Source organism: Perna viridis, chromosome 4, assembly GCF_037379345.1.
Source record: "Perna viridis isolate PV_CMFRI_1.1 ecotype Kerala chromosome 4, ASM3737934v1, whole genome shotgun sequence".
Lineage (NCBI taxonomy): Eukaryota > Metazoa > Mollusca > Bivalvia > Mytilida > Mytilidae > Perna > Perna viridis.
Window position 1 is genome coordinate 52,052,448 of NC_142448.1, and position 20,408 is coordinate 52,072,855.

Here is a 20,408-nt window from a genome sequence, read left to right on the forward strand (position 1 = left end):
AAATACAGTAAAACTGTTTGATTTTCAATGTAGATTGTCTCATATGAAGAGACAGATTGGAATGAAAATTTATACTTAATAACAAAAATAAAAATGCATAGCCTTTTCTGGGGTGTATCACATATTGCAGAATTTGCATGATTCTCACAAAAAGTATTACTCAATATTTTGGACAGCAAAGCCAAGAATCGAAGCATGTTGCAAGATAATAATTCATTTTCCCTTTTATGTAACCCTGTTAATTGATTGAGGATCTACACGTTTTTTTTGTGTCTAGTGGCGATAAAAATTTATCTGCTGAAATTTTTTAATGAGCTACTCATTATAGACAAGACATAATATGGCATACTGTTGTTTGTCTGTCTGTTTTTACATTTTGGACAATAACTCAATTTCCATGAATTTACATCTATTGATCAAAACTTGTTTCTGTCTATTTGTTTTTTTTCCCGACGCAGTCGGTATATTTTCTCTGACCTTAAAGACGCTCTTCCATGGAAACGCAAGTCACCTGATGGCAATTCTGTTTTCCGATTGGCCAAAAAGTGATAACATAGTGGCGTTCGAAAATAGAAAGAACAAAATTTTACTGCGTCGGCTAACTTTTTTTAAGATAGTACTTGTTATCTTTAGAAACAATTTTGAGTTATACTGAATGCACTTTGTTCAATAATAAAGATATGAAGATTTTTCCATTTTAAGATAGTCACACGATAATAGTTTCAGCAACTGCAAGGAAACTTGTGATTTGTTTTTTTTATTCATTTTAACTCCCTTTTTATTAAACTTCTAATTTATATCTCTAAGTGTGAGACAAGAACTTCTACGTCTAAGAATCGGGCAAATTGTATATAAGGTGTTGCACATGAAGAAAAAAAACGCGGATTTTATTGCATTAACCAATTAATAATACCTGATCTGATAAGCACCAGAAATTACGATTAAAGTGTTTGTAAAATTTGCCTTTTTAAGATATTGATAGATCAAATTTAGTTGAAATGCACTATGGAAAAATTGTGGAAAAATTTTCCCGCACTCTTTCCCTATATAAGCAGTCAAAAAATATCTACGTCACAGATGCTTCAGGATAAATTTAAATAGCTTTTTGGTTTCTAGATGTACTGAATATATTTTAGGCAAAAATGACTAAATTGGGGAAAATGATGTGCCACCTATTGCTTGATTCTTACACAGAATGGTACTTGAATATTCATTAAAAGTGTATGTGGAGCATAAAAGGGATGGTGTAGCAAGTACTGATAGTGCAGCTTTTTACTATACCCCTGCAAAGCCGGATGTATATAGTGATCATGCAGTCCGTCCGCCCCATGATCAGTTTTTTCATCTTGATGTCTGTCAGCCTGTTAGTCACACAGATAATGTTAGTCATATCTTCCATGCAAATGCATTTTAATCGCCACTGGTATATTCACGACGCAATGGAAGAGGGAGGTTAAGCGCGCTAGATTTAACCCACCATTTCGTTTGAAATACCTGTACCAAGTCAGGACCATTGCTTTTCCAGTTGCTCCGGTGGTGGAATATCTATTTTGCCAGATTTATTTTGGAATTGACTTGATTATGAACCGGATTAGTGTTCGGTAATTTTGAATTGGACTTCTCAAACAATTACTCTATGCATGCTACATTAAAATTTGCTTCTGACCACCCTCCCCCACCAAACCACCCCTGAGCAGCCAAAACCATTTTTTGTATAAGTTCTTTTCAAACTTATTGACAGCACCATCTGCTTGATAACAAACAGGTTTTAAACTTAAATATAGAATCAGGCAAAATTTAAAAAGTTTCAAATTTAAATTCTTTGGAAAAAATCTTGCAGTATGGATTCCTCAAAGAATATTATCTTAAAATTTATCATAATTGTTTAAACATGTAGTTACCTACAGTTTTTACAACAAGCACCCACTGGTTGATAATATCATGATAATTATTAGTTAATTATAGAGCTCCCTTGCTTTGTAAACGAACACTTGATTATGTACGCGTTGGCGCATTCCCCACATGCTTTTGATCTCGAATGTGCATCATACATGTATTGTATGCACACTTATTGTAATTCATAGGAGTAGGAATTTTTTTCGGGAATATTTTTACATTTTACATTTTTCATGTAAGTAAATTGAAATTTCTATGGTTTAATTGTAAATTTTTAACCTTGATTTAAATGTTTTATCATATATTGTTGAGGTTTTAAAACGCTTTGGTTTGGAATCTGGTTGAATTAATGAAAATCTGTCCAGTGTAGACAGGTGTTCACTTTACATAGGTTCAAAATGTTTAGAAATTGATGTGAGTGGAATTAAATAGCAATATCGTCAGTTTTTTACTCTGATATTGTCATTCGTTATATAGGGACTTTCCCTCCTACATTCCTTTTAACTACTGCCTAAATTTCATCAGTCAGTGGTGGACCCAGAATTTTAGGTAAGAAGTGGGAGGAGGGGGGGGGGGGCAAAAAAAAAAAAAAAAAAAATTGCCGGAAATTTGTTTATTACCCTTCATTAAATATACTTTTATTTTATGTAAGGTTTATATAAGATATAAATTAGTTCATCCATTTTATAATTAATATTCTTATGATGCTTACCTCATAATTCTGCCATAAACAGTTCTCATGTTCTTATGCAACCCTCCTCTTTTTTATTTGAATATTGAAATGTCAATATCCAAATAAAAAAGAGGAGGGTTGCAGAGTCAGAGGAAATTCGGACTACCTAGGTACCGGTCGTTTTAATACATAAAGAAAAATATACATAAGTTACAATCCTAATTTCGGGGATTTGATACATCGCATCTACCCAAAAGAACTTGAGATAAAGGATACTACAGACACTGTGAAGTCAGCCTCATATCTTGACCTACACTTAGAAATCGATGGTAAAGGAGAACTATTGACCAAACTTTACGACAAACGTGATGACTTTTCATTCAGAATTGTCAACTTTCCTTTCTTCTGTGGTAACATCCTTTCGGCTCCTGCGTATGGAGTGTTCATATCACAACTCATACGTTATGCCAGGGCTTGCCGAAACTACGCAGACTTTTTGTATCGCGCTAGAACTCTAACAAATAGGCTTCTGGAACAGGGTTATGTTGCTACAAGATTGAAGTCATCACTACAGAAGTTTTATGGTCGTTATCATGAACTCGTGGATCGTTATGGTGTATCCATATCAGCACCATGAAAACTGATTTATTCAACGGGTCATAGTTTTCCTTCCCTCGTTTGTCTACCCCGGACTTGACTTTTTATGAGCAACTTGGCGGGTGTTTCTAGAAAAGCAGAGGACGCTTACACTACCGGTGCATCTGGTCCATGCTCCCAGTTTTTTGGGGGGTTCGAGTTGCTCATTTACTTTTGTTACTTTGTATGTATGATTTTAGTTACTTTATGTTCTTTGTTGTGTATATCTGTTTTCCATGTCTTGTCTTTGTCCCTGGATTACATTCTTTTGATTACCGCTATAACCTTGGTTCCCTTGATTACTCTTTACTATATCCCCACTATACCCCCACTCACAAAAGTGTGGGCAACCACCTAGTCAGTCCGTCTCACGGTCCGTCTCTGTTATAAATATCTTTAACAGATTTCTCGGCTTTTGTTGGAGGGATTTCTTAGATGTTTAGTATATTTTCTTGCATGGTGACTTTTACATTGCTTCATTGTTTATGTACTTCCTGTTTGCGGTACGACTTAATTTAGGTGATGCGCATTTTTTTAAACAGCAGATTGGATGGAATGCTTAGATATTTGGTACAGACATAGACATGATGACTTGTAATATGCCCCCCTTTCAGATTCGTTACGATTATCACTTATCTTCTGTCTGTTTACCCTAGATGGTGGAGTGGGTCATTCTTAGCATCATACGGGGGTCATAGTGTGCAACATCTTGTTGAAATTTCTTACAGAAAATTTGAGACTTCTTAAATGTGTAGCCAGTTAGCTATCAAAAGCATTTCATCAGGTAAGGACTATTTATCCCCTGAAGTTCATTTTTTATTGGCTGTAAAATTTAGTACTAGTGTCCCATTAATTTGAAGACCTTCTTTAGTTAAGTGCTATAGCTACCGTAAACCATATTATGTATACTATAACCGAGTTTTCTTTAAACTTTGATGGAATGTTGATAGTAGAATTCTTGTATCAGGGCTCAGTCTTGTATCAGGTCTCAGTCTTGTATCAGGGCGCAGCCTTGTATCAGGTCTCAGTCTTGTATTCTTTGCCCCATAGGCTTCTATAGTATACCTTAAATTTTCATGATTATTTAAAAAAAAGACTGGGAGTTTCAATCTAACTTTTGATAATGTTTTTCAATTAAGGAAATGTCAAAAATAATTTTAGGTCCATTTTAGAAAAAAGGCACAAACTTTGGTACACCAGGACAGGTCAAACTGAAGATAGACTTTTTCTACTTTCACTTTTATCTTGAGTTCATAAAATATACCCCTTTTCTGAAGCATTATTTTTCATAAAAATACTGTTTTTCCTCAAGAACAAGTTTTTGTGTCATAGCTTGATATTTACCCTGTACTTTAAAGATAAAATAAACAAAAACTGGAAAAGCCATGATTTGTTCACTGTAAATAAATAGGACTCTCTTTTGTGCTAACTGTTGGATAGTAAATGAAATGATAGATTATGCTTTCCTCCCTTGTTGATACTTATCAAGATACATTGTATACATGTATAGTAAAAGAAAGACAACTCTATCTTATTTGCTTAGCAAGCCTCCGCACTGTAAAATATCATTCTTGTAAAAACAATTCATTTAATTTCTTTTAAGGTAAATGTTGAAACCTTGAAAAATGTACTGTAATGTGAAAAATTCAAATTAATTTTTACAACAGTTACAACATGGCCAACTGAAATTTAAATTTCACATGGAAACTAAATGTTATGTTTTCATACCATAAAATCTTGCATACATTCAAATGCATGTCTACTGTGAAAAGTACTTTTATTCGTGGGTACTAATTTTCATGAAAAATTGTCATTTCGTAGATTCTAGAATTCATGGATTTGATGACTATCATACAAATGAAGAGGTAATTTCCTGTCCATTCGGTACCAAATTTTATGCATTTACTAAGCCCACAAAAACCACAAAAACCACAAAAAGTGGTACCCAGTGAACAATAATACCTCCACAGTATTTCCTTGTCATTTTTTATTTAAAACATCAATTAAATACAAATGAATCACACTGACTGGAAAGAACTTCAGTCAGGGCATGTCCACATATATGTTAACCCTTCCACACATTACTAATGAAAAAGTTAGAATTGTAAATTGTAAGTTTTGTGGGAGTTTCTGGTTAAAATCACCTTTTTTTTTCTTTGCACAATACTCAAAAATAGATTGATTTTACATAAATAGTTTCCTGTTAAGTAAGAATCTCAAACATAAAACAGTGTCAAGTGGGAGAATCTTCAACATTATCTGTTACATTAACAGGTGTCTGTTCAAAGGAACAGGACTGCTTTAATTTTACTGTAGATACCTTTTTAGTATTGGCTTAATTCAACAGAAACAAAAAAGAAGAACAAAATAGGAAAGAAAAAAAAAAACAACAGATAATGGACACATGAAAATTTTGTATTTTTCAGATTCTCAATTTTTTAAAGAACATAACAATGTAGTGACTCACTGATGTTTAATGAGATGGTAAGTATTCATGTACTTAAATATATTTATCAAAGTGGTCTTGTGGTAGCATGCTGGATTTACTTCCTGTTCAAATGTTCTGGGTTCGATTCTAAGCCAAATCATACCAAAAACTTTGTAAAATTGGTGGTCACTGATGCTATATCAAGCACAGAGCTTTAAGAAGATATAGATATAACTGGGTGGGTCAGAGTCAATAATGATCTAAGCAAGTTGACACCCCTACCTACAGGCTGCATTTCCTTAAAGGAAAATTAATAAAACAATTGGAAATGTAAAGGAGTTCCTTTAATAAAGAACAAAAGAAAACCCCCCAAAAAACAAAAAAAAACATTGTGCAAAATAGTTTTTTCCAACATACGGTTTTTTGTAGATAATGAGGTCATCACAAAATATTTATATGACCAAAACAATGGAATACTACATATCACTTTTCATGGTTAAAAAAATGTTGTCTTATGAAGTGTTTTTCACAGTTTTCTATCCACCACGAAGATAGTGAAAATGAATTCATCTTGAAATTTATTACGTTTACAGTATAAAAAGCAGTAGCACATAGATATATTACCCTTTATACAGTAAAACCTGTATTAACCAAATCCCTTTTGGACTTAAAAAATGGTTCTGTTTAGACAGGTGTTTGATTTAGAGAGGTTTGTGGTTTAGACTGTTTGGTTTAGAGATATGTTTGTTTTAGGCAAGTGTTTGGTTTAGAGAGGTGTTTGGTTTAGAGAGGTGTTTGGATTAGACTGTGTTTGGTTTATCAAGGTTCATTAAAACTGATATAAAGGGAAAGTGTCTGGTTTAGATAGGTGTTTGGATGATTCAGGGTTCAGTTTAGAAAGGTTTATCAGTAGAATATTTTTTTATTTTGTTCATTATTGGCCTCTTTGTAGAATTGATAGTATTAAAACAGCAAAAGTCAGGCCTGTTTTTGATATAATTTTACATAAAATGAAGGCAACTTTCTCATATCTAGGGGATGCTATGCCTTAAAATTCTTCTAGATACACAGATTTGCCTTTAGTAAAAGGGAAATTAGTGGCGATACTGAGGCCATATTTGTCATTAGGCAATGATGAACCTTAAAATGAGGAGTACATTCTCTGTCAGCTTGTTCATAGTTTGTTTCAATGACTAGAATTGGGGAGGGGTACATGTCTTTCATGAGGGGTTGATTTTGAGTAGAGAGAATAATATGGTTTTGAATACCTTTAAACCTATAAAGTTAAACCTAAAACAATTCTACAAAGTATATATATGAGTATGAAATGTACGGCAGTTTATTTGATTTGAAGGAGGAACACTTCAATGCAAATTTTGAGTTATCTCCCTTTAGCATTGGATTCTTACAGTGTTTGAAATCTTTCAGAAATGATGCATATTTGAGTTTTAGCCGTCAGCAGTTCTCATCTTTCTCACAGCAGATTGGGTATTATTGAAAGGCATTGGTGATTTTTTTCTGTCAACTTTAACCTTTTCTATCTTTAATGAATTCATCATATTTTCATCAAATCATCAAAATTAAGATTAGTCCATGCGTCGGTGCATTTTCTTTAGTACACTTCAAAGAGAACACGGTGAATTGTGCATTGTACAATATAATAAACTCATTTACTCCCAATAAATGGATTTTCAATCTTAACATTCCAATGGAAACAGAAATTTATTGTGCTTAGAGATAGTCGTCTGCTTCTGTTACTACCCTAGCAACAAACGTCTGCCAAATAACTGTTTACTACTGACTTGAAAAGATTACCTCATGGAATTCATAATCATTATCCATCATATTAACAGTGTATGTTTTTTATCATGTATTCTCTGCTATGTGAATTTCAAACTCAATCATTTTTGGCACCAATATATTGAACATTCATGCAAAACAATGAAATACAGACACAGATCTGGAGATTTAAAAAAAAAAGGGGTTCCTAGAAATCTATGTTATTGTTGGTCATTTTTCCCCAAAATATGTGCAAATAATCAGTCATCCTTAAACCTTGCCAAGGGTGAGGGGGTGTGGGGGCAACCCTTTGGATACCCCATTTATCTACCATTTTTACTTTTTGAATATTGGAACAAATGAGTTATATCATACATACTACATGTTTTGTTGTATGAGTTGCTCATTAGTTTATCTCCTTGCCTGTCTGTCTGTTAAAGAAAATACTAGATGCAATAGTGTAGTATTTCTAATAATGCATGACTCGGATGTTTTGCCCCCCAACTTTATTCAATTTTGTGTTTAAGTAGAAAAAGAAGAAGGCACATACAGTATCTGTCCCGATGGGTTCAACTATAATTCTTATTGTTCATCGATCCAGGATCAGTGACCAATTAGTAATTGATCCGTCAAACTGATCCGCTAAACCCTTCCTTTATACATCATGTGACCGATGATTGGTTTACATATTTTACAAATCAGTTTGTTTTGGTTTTCCATTTTTCAAACATTTAGTAACTTATATAAATTCAAATATTCTATACTTCTCTGTCTAAGAATTGGTCAAAATGTGTATAAGGTGTGGTGCATGAAGGAAAAGTGTTTATACGTGATAACGAAGTATTTATATGTGATAATCTCCAGAAATAACCATCAAAGTGTTTGTTAAATTTGCCTTTTTAAGATATTGATGGGTTAAATGTAGTTGAAATGCACTATGGTTATAAATGGCAGGAACATTTTTCTGCAATTTTTCCTTATGTTAACAGTCAAAATATATCTACATCACAGTTGCTTCAGGGTTTTAATAGCATTTCAGTTGTTTTCTAGATGTATTGAATATATATATTGAATATATATATATATATATATATATATATATATATATATATATATATATATATATATATATATATACACAACGTCTTAGAATGTGACGACTCTATTCTCTACACTGCTCCATCGGATCAAATTGATACAGGGAAGATAACGTAAACTTATAGAAGGATCTGAAAAATTCCCAACGATGTTAGAACTGTCAAATTTGCGAAGCAAATTTTTGTCCTTCCCTCTGCGGGACTCGAACTCGCCTAGCTGGCTGAGTGGTCTAGGGCGCTGGACTTAATGCAGGCGGTGTTGCCATAGATGTCACAGCGGTACGAGTTCGAGACCCACGGAGGGAACAACAAAAATTTGCTTTGCAAATTTGACAGTTATATATGAGGCAAAAAATACTAAATTGAGAATTATGATGTGCAACCCATTGCCTGATTCTTACACAGAATGGTACTTAATTTATTTACTTGTCTATCAAATGACAATTTTTTTTATGAAATATAAAATGTTGACTGATTATTTTTATTATAAGCCCGAAGTAAAATTAATATGACACTTTATTTGATTCCTTCTGATCAGAATAATGAAATCATAGATCTTTTTACAGCCCCATGCGAGTACGGGTGTCAAAAAAATAGCCCGCAGCAGCACTAAGCTTGTAGTAAGAGGCAACTAAATAGTGCTCAGAACCCTGGCCGGGGGCTAGGGCACTCTTCCCACAGAGCAACTGGGTTGTGTGCCCCAGGTGGTGGAATGGAGTAACCCTGGCATGTTCCATGCTGGGGTCGCCAGGCCTTAATACGAAAAACCTGACTGTAATCCATAGTGGTGCAGTTTGTTAGGAAAAAGGCCACGTTCCTCGCACATGAAAGAACCCTTCTGTGATATTCTCTCTGAGTAGGAACCATAGGGCTCCGCCACAGGAGTCTAAATTGCCCGACCTTAATTTGTCGACCCCATGTTTTATTTCATCATCATTTCATGTTCATTTTATCATCCATTTCATGTTCATCGTCTGGATATAGCTGAAATATTGCTGCTCGGGCGTTAAACCCCAATAATCAATATATCAATCAATCTTTTTACATAACAAAACCATGATTGGATTGCTCTTTGGTCATTGGTTTTCGATCCTTCAAATATCATTCAATCATTGGTCATCAAAACAGATAAATAGTTCAGGGACAGGGATACTTTTGGGTTTATGAATTGGCACTCCTAAAACTATTTAAAGCCCTGATCCAACCTGGGACATATTAGTTTCATTTGGCTTGGTTTTTGTCAGCACCATTATAGGTGTTTCTAGAAAAAATACAAGTACTATCTTTAAAAAAAAAGATAGCTGATGCAGTAAAATTTGTTCATTTTACTTATATTTTTAAAATTTTTAATTCATTCAGGAAAATAACACATGACACGCAATTTCAATTTTCGTTTTTTTTAACGCCACTAAGTTATCAGTTTTTGGCCAATCGGGAAACAGAATTGCGATTAGGTGACTTGCATTTCTATGGTAGAGTGTCTTAAAGGTCAAAGGGTAAAATGCAAAACTATACTAACTGTGTTGGAAAAAATAATACATATGCTTACCCTACCAATCATAGTCCATGCACCTAGGTTTTATTGACCTTATACATAGCTCATACTTTTAATTTTTTGTACCCTTAGTTTGGAGGTATTCAGGTATACCTCCTAAAAAGTTGAGTGGCCATCTGTCTGTCCATCTGACTTTCCACCCCTGATAGTTTCCATATGATGACTTTAGAAGATATGGAAGGATCTTTTTCAAACTTTGTATAGTTATGGAGTATCATAAAATACAAATTTTATATTCTAATTTTAAGCCTTGCCTTAAAGATAGCTCTCAAACCCCTTTTTTTTGGTAGCTGGCAGAGGCATTAAACATCATCCCTTCACCTCCCCCTTTTTTGTTCAAATGAGTTTAGTTCCTCTTCATTGCAGATAAGTACCTATGAAGTATGAATCACTCATCTGGTTACCCTTAACACAAAGATCCCTCCCATTATGCAGGAAATACACATTATATGCAAGGTAGCCAAAACAAAATTTCACAAATTCTAGTTATAATCAAAACCTCATGCCCCATTATACATTAATTTAACAGTTGTTAATTCACAAACGACCTTAATTAACCTAAATCTAAAATGCAAAAAAATAGCATATGTTTTATGGTTCGTTTGAGGAGGAAAGTGTCAGATTTCCACCTCTTATCATTAGCAACAGAAGGCAGTATCGTGGCTGTTATGGTGTAAAAGGCTACCTGAAAAACCTCTGGGGAAATATTTTATTCTTGACCCACAATTCTTTCAATTTGAAGTGCTCTAAACCATTTTGTTAGTGGAAGTAATTTGAAATTATGGGTAAGTACTTACCTTATTGTTTTTTTTTATGGCATTCATATTTTTTGCTGTATTTTTTTTTGTAAAAATATTGATGTTTTACTGTTGAAAAGGATTATAATGAGATTTCCACATTGAGGCTGTTTATTCTATATGTAAAACATGTCTTGGGTGTTTTTGTGTGAAGATGAAATCTCTTTTCTTTGTATGGCAAGAAGTTTTAGAAGTAAATACTAATTTGTAAATCATTATATTCAACCTCTTAACTGCACAACAAAGTTGTAAATCATGTCCCCCCTTTTTTGTTGTGATTTAGCTATGCTATAGATGGTTTGCCTTTTGCTGGTAGAACTGTAAAATCTTTTGTTGATTTAGATTCAATGGCTTTTTCAGTATAATAAGGGCAATAAATGTAATATACAGTGAAACCTGTCTAAACTGAACCCCTTTTGGATTTTAAGATTGGTTCAGTTTAGACAGGTGTTTGGTTTAGACAGGTGTATGGTGTAGACAGGTGTTTCATTTAGATGGGTGTTTGGTTTAGACAGGTGTTTAGTTAACCAAGGTTATAAGTACATTTAATCTGATATAAAGAGACTTTAAAGGGACTTTAAAAAGTGTGATGTAGACAGGTTTTCAGATTATTCATGGTTTAGTATTGACAGATATTATGCATTATTCATGGTTGAGTTTTTTAGATTATTCATGGTTGGGTGTAGACAGGTTTTCAGATTATTCTTGGTTTGGTATTGACAGGTTTTCAGATTATTCATGGTTTAGAGTAGACAGGTTTTCTGATTATTCTTGGTTTGGTATTGACAGGTTTTCAGATTATTCATGGTTCAGTGTAGACAGGTTTTCAGATTATTCTTGGTTTAGTATTGACAGATTTTCAGATTATTCATGGTTCTGTATGGACAGGTTTTTAGATTATTCATGGTTGGGTGTAGACAGGTTTTCAGATTATTCTTGGTTTGGTATTGACAGGTTTTCAGATTATTCATGGTTCAGTATAGACAGGTTTTCAGATTATTCATGGCTGGGTGTAGACAGGTTTTCAGATTAGTCATGGTAGGCATAGTCAGTTTTTTTTTTTAGATTATTCATGGTTTAGTTAATAAGTTTCACTGTATTGAGTTACCTCCTTTATGGTTAAACATGCCTATCTCTCTATTTTCAAAATTCTTAAATAACAAGTAATAGAGGATCTCTTTATAGAGTTGTTAATTAAACTTCTTTTAGGCTGTCATATATTTTAACAAGACTGTAGAAATATGACAACTGACAGTGGTGGATCCTACGAAATCCTGAAAAAGGGGGAGCTTTGATTGGTTTAAGGAGGTAAAGGGGGCTGCTCCATTCGTTTCCAGTTTTTTCTCTATAATCCACCAACACTTTCTAGTATAAAATGGAGAAGGATCAGGCCACTAAGCTTCCTTTGATCCACCTATGACTAACTACTTGTCAGGATGTATTCAGTTTCTCACTTGACATACTTCAGATTTTTCATTTCAAGTCCATATTTTGTGCCACAGGTCAACCTAAAAATAAAACTTAGGATTTATATTTCCAAATAAAATATTTCTTGACTTCAAAACATAAGGATAATCTTATTGCCAAACAAAATATATTTCAGTGTTGCCCTATTTCCAAATCAGCCTTAATAAATGTTCATTTCAAAAGTAGTTAGTATAAAAAGTTATTTGGTAATTTATTTCAATGCAAAAATAATACATAATCTGTATTTAAATATCATCAAATTAACATAATTAAATGTCATTCATTTCAATAGCAAAATCATCTCATAAATCATTTCTCTTTCAGCCCTGCTAGATCTCAATCATTATATTATCATTTTAACTAAATCATGCCATGGTCAATCAACCCCATATCAACCCTATGTTTCTTTGTTTGTTGGGGTTTAACATCGGAGCAGCAATATTTCAGCTATATTCTGAAGATGAACATGAAATTGATGATGAAATGAAAAAGGGATGGGACACAAGGACAATGGGGTCAATAATTTTTGATTGCCACTGGAAATAGAGAGAGGAGGGTAGGGTCGGGCAATTTAGCCTCCTGTGGCGGAGCCCTACGGTTCCTACTCCGGGGGAATACCACAGTAGGGTTCTTTAACGTGCAAGGAACGTGGCATCTTTCCCAACACGGTGCACCACTATGGTTTGTGGTCAGGTTTTCCGTATTATAGCCTGACAACCCCAGCATCTAACACACCAGGGGTACCCCATTCCACCACCTGGGGCACACATCCCAGTTGCTCTGTGGGCAGAGCGCCCTAGCCTAGCCCCCGGCTAGAGTTCTGAGCACTATTTAGTCGCCTTTTACGACAAGCTTAGCGCTGCTGCAGCCCTATTCTTTTAACACCCGGACCTGCACGGGGCTATCAACCCTATGAAATGAGATACTATGTAAGTGCTTCTTTTGCTGTGATTTAATTTTGATACCACAAACCAACTCATTTCACAAGCAATTTGTTTTCGCTTTTAGTGAGCAAGAAAGTTTTTTCATGAAAGACATTCAGTTGTTAAAATACAAACATGCAAATTATTAGCCTAACATTTTGGAGTTATTAAATTTGATATATACAAATTGCAAAACTTACATTATGAAAAAACAGAGTCAACCCAAAATCAACCTTTTTTGCAACATAATTCAAGAAAAAAAACAAGACTAAACAAGAACTCCACTGTTATGTTATCTCATTCAATCAGAAAATCTACCACCCTGAAAAAAAAGTTTTCTTAGGGGCAGGAATTGGGACAATTATTAGAGCAGAATTATGCACTGTAACAATCAAACAATGAGGTAAACTGACATGTATTACATAGAGCCAAATGATTTAAAATACTACATGTGTTACCATGGTAATGGTGAATTCAATGCTACATTCATTATTGATATTATGTCATGGTCTGTTCAATTACCTTGAAGTAGTTTAGAAAATAGGTACCAAAACATTCTATAACAATGAGATGATATGTTTTGCAATCACAGTCATTTTCTCTTTTTGTATTCACTAGTGTTTTGATGGAGGCATTATGATACACCGTGTTGTTCAGTAGAGTTGAAAATTTCTGCATGTGTTTTTTTTTTTCCATTGTCTTATCCCCCTGGTCCTGGTCCCTTTTAGACCTTTCCCCATACATGATCATGGGAGGTAGTAGTTTTGTAACCTCCTCCCACCTACTGAAGAAAAGAAAGAATATTATGCCAAACATTTCAAAATGTTGAGAAGATCTCACCAGGCTTTCAGTGATTAGAATTGATCATTCTTTTTTTTAACAAGGATATCTGTATGTTAAACAGCTAACTTTAGGCTTCACAATTAATCATTTCATCATCAAACTTGAAATGAAGTCAAGCAGACCCCCCTTTCCTTAATTTTGTGCAAATAGTTTTTTGAAACCCTGATTATAATACCTAGTTTGAAACCACCCATTAAAGTACATGTTTAGCAATAACAAGCAACAATTTCAGATTTGAGGAGGTCACAATTGAGATAAAAAATAAATAATTGAACCCATAACTTTTGAGTGAACATATATGTAAAGGCCAGTACTTTTGTTTTTTTTTCTTAGTTTAGGTTATAGTATGTGAAGACTCATCCCCCAGAATTCTTAGAATTGCATCCTTGATCTGTATTACTTTTAAAAAAACTGACTTTAAAGTACAGAACAGAACTAAATTTGATAAGCTGTGGGTGTAAATTTTCCTGATAAACAGGAAGTGACCTTTTAAAATTCACTTTCTTTGATGAAGCAGAATTCACACCTGTCAGATGAAGAAGTTACAGATATAGGAAAACTTCACTTTCAGGCCTAATTGAATGAGTACCATTCTGTCTAAAGAACAGGCAGAATACACATTTTCCTAGTGGAGAGTTTATGAGTATGTAAATGTACTATTCTGCCTAAAAGTCAGGCAGATTTCATATTTGTCCCAATGCATAGTTTAGTATGTTGATATGTGTAATACTCTTCCTAAAAGTCAGGAAAAATTAATATTTTCCCAAAGTAGAGATCACTAGTATTTAGATATGTGTACTGTTCTTCCTGAAAGTCTGGCAGTGTTAACTTTTGTCAGGACAAATTAAGTGCTAATTTATAATCCAAGTATACACAAGCATTTCTTGAACTTAGGCAGAATTTAATATGAGACAGGTATAACCTGCAAGTGGGTGAAGGTGAATTGAATTTATGACAAATTCAAGGAATTTCACATACTTTTTGGACCATTTTCATATTTATGACAAATTCAAGGGATTTAACATACTTTTTGGACCATGTCATCACATGTATGAGATTGTATGTGACTCATAATCAGGGTCAGATTAAGACAGCAGTAGAGGTGTCCCCTACCTTAGTTGGTAAAGTATGGATTTACACATTCAAAATCAGGAAAACCAGCACACAGATTGATTTTAGTAACACATGAATTGAACAAAACATGTAAAAGCACCATGTTTTCATTTTGTCAGGAAAATTATCAAGAAAAAAAAAAATTTCCATCTTATTCTAAATCCACCCCTGATATCTTGCACGTCTTAACATGCTAGGAACTAAGACCACGTGATTGTAGAACTCCATTATGATTTGACTAAGGGAGCAACTGTTTGATTTCTATGGGTGGGGAGGGGGTGTATAGGATCAAATTTTATGTCCTGAATTTTTCCTATAGTTCCTGACTTGATTCTACTTTTACTCTAACTTTTCCTCACGAGATTTAACAAATTGTTAATCCCAAATTTTTTAATCATACATCCTCATCTGCCTTTTCATTTCAAATTTGACCCTATTCCCTATTAGTGATGTTTTAATGATCCATTTTAACGAAAATCTTTTCTTCTTCATTTTCAAGCAATGATCGATTATTTAAAAAGAAAAAAAATCAAAGATTATAATTGATAATTGAATTGGACAGGTCACTCCGATTATTCTGATTAATCGATTATGATTTTTCAGTCGATTCCCAATGCTATACCCCTTCCTAAAAGTCAAATGTTTGCTCTCTAACAACATTGCAGTTTTAATGTATAAATGTCCACCCCCTCGCATCAAGGAAAAATATTATGATTCAAAGATTGCTGTTGTCAGAAATAAAAATGAATGTTTTTCTGAATGAATCACAATGATGCCTTCAATAACCTTAACAACAGCTTCTTTCAGCTGATCATTCTCAATTTGGATTTTTGCCCTGTTTTACTGGAAGTAATAAAAATACAGGGAGCTGCTTCTGGATGAAACATTTTTGAAATCTAGATCTAATATTGATAGAATTCATACTGAACTCATTGCTGGATGTAACCAGATCTAATCTATAGTTCTTTTTTATTCGCAGATTGCTACTATCATAGATATACAGCTTAATCTGTACAAACAAAACCCTATACCAAACAGAAAACAGCCTAAATCTTTTGAAGTCCCATTTTGTTGGTTTCATGGAATATTCACCCTGGATAAACCAAATACGTACCTTATGCAAAGAAGTCCTTTTTTTGTACTGCCTGAAAACAAAGTTTGGGAGGGATATTCTAAAGGGAGATATAATTCAACTAAAGGGTTTTACATGTTATAACTCCTTAACCACCAGAGGGATTTTGATGAACTCTGTAGGAAGATTGGGCATCATATGAGGATGTTTGAGAAGGAATATAAAAACTATTGCAGAACTCCAAAGGGAGATAATCAACAGAATTAATACAAATTATTAGAAATTTGCATAGGTAACTTTCTGTTATGAGACTTAATTACTATCATGTACATGTATATATTTTTGTGTAAATTGTTTCTATCAAATGCAAAAGAGTTCATTGAACTCTATGTATAATAGAAACATTCTGGGGATAGGGCATGCTCTATCCATCATTTACATGCATGTTTGAATAATAATTACCTAAATTGTGATGAATTAACAATGACATTGTCTGCCACCAACTATAAACATTTTGATTGAAGCCTTGTTTGTAAATTTCATTCATAAAGTACATACTGGTGTACTGGTATATGATGAGAATATGTTGAAGAGAAAACAACCTGGATGAAAAATAGCTGTTTATATTGTCTTGTAGAGTTAGTCACCAAATCCCCAAAATTGTTTGGAAGAATTGTTATCTGTAGCTATATAGGGACCAGCCATTTAAAGGAGAGGGTGGGTGGGCTAGAGTATCCAATTTGACAAGTTTTCAGATTTTTATATGTTTCTTTTTTAGACACTTAGCAGCATCATTGTAGTTAACAATATTTTTTAGCTAATAAAATGTAAAAAGGAAAATTATAATAACACCCAAAACGTTAGTGTAATCATGAATATTTGGATAAAAAAATCAATAATTTCTGGGCATCACTAAAGGGGGACTTTTCACAAGGGTAATTAGAAAGTAATACACAACTTAATTAAATGTAAAATATTAGGTTTCTTTAAAGGGGTAACAAATGGGAGTTACCAAACAGTGGATTGTTAGTGTTGGCAATTTTAGGCAAACATCAAATCAAATACATGTGTATTACAATTTTTTGGGCATTTTCAATTAGTTGCCTAAAGCCCACCAAAATTGGCATCCCACAAAATCTATCCCTTACATATTGATTAAATGCTTAATTAATTGATAATTAGCACTACATGTATTTGACATGGCTTCTATACCACAAGGCAACAACCAGTCTCATCATCATCAGTGGTAAAAGCTGACTTGTAAATTTCATACTCCAAAGTTTTTGGGATCAATGATAAACAAAACATTGCACACATGCAGAACCTCTTTTATTTCTTGTTGGATTCTCATGAAACTGCTCCTACTGTGTGTTTTTTTCAAAGTTTGTGGATGATATAGTTTTGGACTTAAACATGGCACATGGTGAAACTAGTTCCTTTAAGGGCAGTTCTAATTGCATATACATGTACTTTATGACTTACTGTTGTTTTAAGGATAGTGATAGATCCAGAAATTCTGAAAAATGTAGGGAGTGGGGTGGGGCATGGCACTGACTGTCTTAAGAGGGTTTCTCAGCTTCAGTAATTTCCAGAAATAACTGAAATTTGCAAGCAGACCAAGCAGTACTCCACATGCATCTGCATATGATAAATATGTACCATGAAATGTACCCCAGAGAATTTTCCTCTGATGTTTTATGCAAATTGTTATTTAAAAGAAAAGTTCCACTCCTTATTAATTGCTATACAGCATGACCTGCACTGGTGCAGCTGTACTGGGTCTAATTAACGGATTGGCATTCTTTTTCTCTTTTGTTAAAATTACCTAGTAATGACTTAAAACCACAATTATTGTATGATGTAGGGGGTTGATTTTTTTCAGAGATTGGTGCCTGTGCTTAAAACATATAATATGCTTGCTTAAATCTGTTAATGCATAGTTTTGATTTGTAATATGCAGAACAGAGTACTCTAGTTTATTTATGCAGATAAGTCATAAAGAATAACATAATCTGTGCCAGTCCTTGAAAACATGCATGCTTCACTCACAGATTAGATATATGCCATTTGTACCTCCTTTAAGGAGAGCCATGTGTGGAATGCTGGGAGAATAGTAGCATTCCATGAGGTAACATGAGAAACTTGAGCAATGTGGAGATGTCTTTTATCTTTGGATGTGTACTACTCTAGTTTACAAGGATATTTTTACATGGAAAAATGTCAAGATTTTGGTAAGCTCCATCACCTTAATCTTTTAATTTAATTTTGTCAAGTGGTTAGAATTTTTGTATTTATGTTGCTAATGTGCTATTATTAGTTGAATTATTTATTTGTTTGGTTTCTTGAAGACTGTAATCTACTTAAAGATAAGAGAGGAATATTTATAATGTTAGTGTACAATTTCAAGTTATGGAAATTTTATATGTTTTTATTTATTTGATGTAAGCAAGTGAAATACATCCTTAGTAATTTTGGTAAGAATGTTAATTGGTTCATTAAGGATGTCAATGCACTATACCAGTTCACTTATTTCATGCATTTAGCAAAATTTGAATGGTAAACATATATTGTATCAGTATTAACAGTGTTTAAAAAATGTCTGCCATCCTCCCTTCCCAGGTTGTCTTTGTCCCAGGATTATATAAATGGATATCCTACCTTGGTGTGATCGCTGCAGTCACAGTCTTCATACTTTCATTTTGACATCAAAAGACTGTGGGGGTCATTTAGAGCAAAATGTCAAGTGTTAAGTAGAGTACATATACAATCAAAGCAAGCTGTTCCATTTGGTTGTTTTGTATTGTAATTACTGTATTCAACTTTGGTAGTGCTATATATTACAAGGCTCAATGAAAATCAAAACATTGCTTCAGAACCATAGACAGATACAATAATTAATATCTAGAACCATACTAACCATAGACAGATACAATAATTAATATCTAGAACCATACTAACCATAGACAGATACAATAATTAATATCTAGAACCATACTAACCATAGACGGATACAATAATTATTATCTACCTAATTTGTTATTTATTATTATTATTAAAACACAAGTGAATATGATGCAAATACAATTTACATATTTTATTTTTTCTTTAGAAAAAATTGGGGCCCAGCGTTAGCCCCCCCCCACACTTTTGTAAATTTCTGGATCTGCTACTACTGAGCCCCCCAACCCCTACCCCCCCACCACACTTTTGTAAATTTTTGGATCTGCTACTGCTGACTTGTTTCACACTTTAGACTAAGACACTAGCTTACATGATACTTTAGCGAGGAATATTATTTTGTTATACCTATTGGAAGTATATATCTGGCTCATTGACTATCTCCATAGTTAACATGAAAGGGTCTATTTATTGTTTTTTTTTTATTTCTCATGAAATGTCTAAAAAATAAATTGATGTACAGCAGGACTTGTTATCTTAATGTAATGTAACAATATTCCTAAACTCCACAAGAATCCATACAAACAACGTTTCATAGCTGGATCTGCAAAATGTACCACCAAACCTCTTTCAAAACTTTTAACATCATACTCACAACTGTCAAAGAGGGTCTGCAGTCCTACCACAACACTTGTTACTCCCGTAGTGGTATTAATTCAATGTGGATCCTGAAAAATTCGAAAGATCTTTTGGGCACAATGATGAGAATATGTTGTAATAGCGTTAAAACCTATGATTTTTCAACCCTGTATACTTCTATACCCCATACTCAGTTAAAATCCCGACTTAAAAAAAATTATGCTTCATTGTTTTTCCAAAAAAGATGGTACACCTAGATACAAATATATAGTTCTTGGTAGAGATTCCTCATACTTTGTAAGAAATAATTCCAAATCATCTTCCAAATATACAGAGGAAGATGTTTACAAAATGCTGGAATTTTTAATTGACAACATATTTGTCCAGTGTGGTGGATGTGTTTTTCAACAAACGGTTGGCATTCCAATGGGAACAAATTGTGCTCCTTTACTTGCTGACCTATTCCTTCACTCTTATGAAGCTGACTTTATCGCTGATCTGATCCGAAAGAAAGAATATCATTTGGCTAGATCCTTTAATCTCAGTTTCCACTATATAGATGATGTATTATCTTTAAACAATCCTAATTTTG

General features: G+C 33.6%; 1 protein-coding gene across 10 annotated transcripts in view; it reads left to right on the forward strand.

Annotated features, from left to right (window-relative positions):
• Positions 1–1,990: 1,990 nt before the first annotated feature.
• Positions 1,991–20,408, forward strand: part of LOC148620486 (uncharacterized) — an 83,406-nt gene continuing 64,988 nt past the window's right edge. For 5 of the 10 annotated variants that reach the window (XM_088581386.1, XM_088581380.1, XM_088581387.1 and 2 more), the window contains exon 1: positions 10,700–10,849. The gene's annotated coding sequence lies outside the window, so the exon portion shown is untranslated. Of the gene's footprint in view, positions 2,132–3,776; positions 3,990–5,631; positions 5,690–10,699; positions 10,850–18,204; positions 18,511–20,408 lie in introns of those variants that run through there. The other 5 variants (XM_088581390.1, XM_088581381.1, XM_088581383.1 and 2 more) reach the window with 5 other exon arrangements.